Source organism: Dermacentor variabilis, chromosome 4 (assembly GCF_050947875.1).
Source record: "Dermacentor variabilis isolate Ectoservices chromosome 4, ASM5094787v1, whole genome shotgun sequence".
Classification (NCBI taxonomy): domain Eukaryota; kingdom Metazoa; phylum Arthropoda; class Arachnida; order Ixodida; family Ixodidae; genus Dermacentor; species Dermacentor variabilis.
In genome coordinates, this window is record NC_134571.1 from 7,993,923 (window position 1) to 7,997,390 (window position 3,468).

Sequence of the window (3,468 nt, forward strand, 5' to 3'; positions counted from 1 at the left end):
GACCAGAAAAGATATTCCACATGAAATGGCATGCAAGGAAGTGTTGGAAATATTGCACAGTTAATAAAACGCCTGCGCTATTAATATGTGGGTTGATGCACTCGTTATGCAAAACGGAGGTGAGGCGTGCAGACAGGACACAAGAGTAGAGTAGAGTACAAGCAAACACGAGCGCCGCCCACTTCTCTAATCTTGTGTCCTGTCTGCACGCCTCACCTCTGTTTTGCATAATGAATCCTAACCAAGTAGCTGAGCTTTCTGCCGTTCTAAGTCTCGATGCACTCGATTTCGTCCGCATTAGGCACTCGCCTCTTGATTACTTCGTGGCACAGAAATACTCGGCATCAGGCTGTTTGTCTGCTGTGGCCTTTGTAGAAGCATGATTGTTCAAAGTGCAACAATTAAACAGATTCTTTGAGTTGCTTGCGGCTTCGCCAGTACAATTCCGGTGCGCTGGTCCGCCTGTCCAGCAATTTCCTACTGAAGGGAAACCTGCAAATAAAAACACCGCTCCGCATGCAGAAAAATGCTCTACTGTGACGCTTCTCAAACGATTGTGATGCACCACAAGAGCTGCCTACTCGCGTGATATTCTCAACAAGGAGATACATTTGTTTACTTACATGTGAAGGTACATGCCAGAGCACTTCGGGGCTTCGGTGGCACACAAGGCACGAGTGTGTGTGCCATAGCGTCCGATGTCGACGCGCGATCGCATGTCAAACCTAAACTGTACGAAACTACTACGCATCCAAAAAACAGATTCGAAACCGAAATTCGCGTCATCCTTTATTGCAAGAATGCGTACATCGTGATTTACATAAGTCGCGGACTTAGCGATCGCTTTCTGTAAACTTAATATTAACGTACCACCTTCATAAAGCCATCAGGTATGCGTTTTTAGATGAGAAAGCATAAGGTGACCTGTACTTGCTTTCAGCCCTTTCAATAGTAATTGCGCTGGCCACATTGACCAGTAGCAACAGGGCGGCGCCCTACCCTAGAGGAATGGGAAGGGATGAGGAGCGCGGAGAAAGTTCATATCAACAAGGGACTGAGACAGGGGTGCCCTTTATCACCGCTGCTGTTTATGATGTACATGGTGAGGATGGAGAGGGCGCTAGAAGGAAGTAATATCGGGTTTAATCTATCATACAAACAGGCTAGGTACAGTAATAGAGCAGCAACTCCCAGGTTTATTTTATGCGGACGACATTGTGTTGCTCGCAAACAAGCAAAGTGATTTGCAACGTCTGGCTAATATCTGTGGACAGGAAGGCAACAATTTAGGTTTGAAATTTAGTGTTAGAAAATCAGGTGTTATTGTATTTAATGAAAACAGTGAACAGACAGTGGAGATACAGGGCCAAGAAATACCTCGGGTAACAGAATATAAATACCTCGGTATATGGATAAACGAAGGCAACGGATATATGGAAACACAGGAAAAAACCATAACAGTCAAGGGGAAGAGAAATGCAGCCATAATGAAGCACAGAGCGCTATGGGGATGAGGTATGTGGAAAGGGGTAATGGTTCCAGGACTTACTTTTGGAAATGCGGTTGTTTGCTTTAAATCAGGGGTACAATCAGGACTCGACGGGAACCAAAGGTCAGTGGGTCGCCTCGCACTGGGCGCTCACGGGAAGACTACAAATGAAGCTGTGCAAGGGGATATGGGCTGGACTAGCTTTGAAGTGAGGGAAGCTCGCAGTAAAATTGAGTATGAAGAACGGCTGAGGAATATGGAGGAAAGTAAATGGGCTGGGAGAGTGTTCAGGTATCTGTACAGGCAAAACATTGATTCACAGTGGAGGAAAAGAACTAGGAAGCTTACCAGCAAGTATGCGGCCTGTGGGGTGGGCAACACAGCAACAAAGAAGGTCAAGCGGAAAGTCAGAGAGGCTGAATTAATCTCATGGGTGGCGGCAATGGAAAAGAAACCTGCCATGAGTAACTACTTAAAGGGAAAAAACGAAATTAGGAAAGAAACCATTTATGATAACTCAAAGGGAAGCTCATTACTTTTCGAAGCGAGATCGGGATGCCTTAGTACACTAACCTATAAAGCGAGATATAAGAAGGAAGAAGAAGCATGTGCTTGCTGCGGTAAAGCTAGGGAAACGACGGAGCATATTTTATTAGAATGTGAAGACGTCTATCCAGCGGTCGATCTAGGCACCACTGGCCTCCTTGAAGCCCTTGGGTTCAGCGGGAGCAATGGTAAAGTAAACAGGTCCGCAATAGACATCAGTAAGAGGCGATTGGAGGATTGGTGGAAGAAAAGTAGGGAAACGACAAAAGACGGAGATGTACAAAAGCACTGTTCGCAATAGGGTATCAGAAAATTTGGACGTGGTAGTTCATAGTGTCTTATTTTTGTTTCTCATTGGTTAACCAAGGTAGGATATTAGGCAGCACAGTAGCAAGAGCTTGGTGGCGCAAGCCACCGCCCCGTTCCAAAGGGGACGCTCATAACATCCATCCATCTATCCATCCCACTTTTCCCATAGAGTTTCTCACTATAACACCTAGAGGGTAATCTGGCGCCACCGTCTATGGGAGTTTCTTAAGGGGGCACCGTGCCGTCATGGGAATGACGGTATATGTGTCTGCGAGGCTCGTGTTGGCTGGTGTTGTAAGAGGCTTCGTCTAAAACGTGGATATGGCTACGCAAATAACGCGTTCTCAAAGTAAAATCTTCATAAAATGTTTCCGTTCACGCATATTACATCTTTACTCACCCACAATGCATGACCAAGCGAAGAAAAGCAAGAACAGACGACCAACTGTTTCAAAGCGAGCGCGAACCTTGTCGTCTGTCCTCCAACTTTAGCGGCCCGCTGATACTTTTTACGTAACATGTAATCGTACACACAATAACAAGTTTTCATAGTTAAACAAAACATGTTTTCGCGTAATAATAATGATAAAACAGCTTTTTACGTGCTGTTCTAGTAGAAAATGAATCATTGTGACAGACGGAACTGTACTTGCCAAGCGTGTCTTCAAGGTGTCCTGTCTCTACGAAAACGATGCCAATCCGAATCCACAATATACCGGCATTCCCATGCATACCACAGCGCAGCAGCGCCAGATTTCCCTCTAGGTAATGTAGTGAGAAACTCTATGACTTTTCCGGCCCAGCTTTTCCTCTAGAGTTGTTCTACTAACTCTATGTCAATAGGCTGTCGGCTGTCGGTGGTTAATCAAGTACAAAAACCTTGACGCTATGACTAAAAAGCAGCTTCAACAATCGAATTTTTAAAAAATCAACTGCCTATTTGTATGAGGTAACAAAACATCCTTAGACACCTCGATTGTTTATGTCAAATGTTTGGGTAAAGTAAGAAATCCGACATGTTCAGCGCCCCTAGCAGAGAAAGCACAAATTAAAGTATTCGACCAAATTAAAGTAGCTACACTTGCGCGCTTACGCTGAAACGCGCCTCGATTGACTTTTCGCCC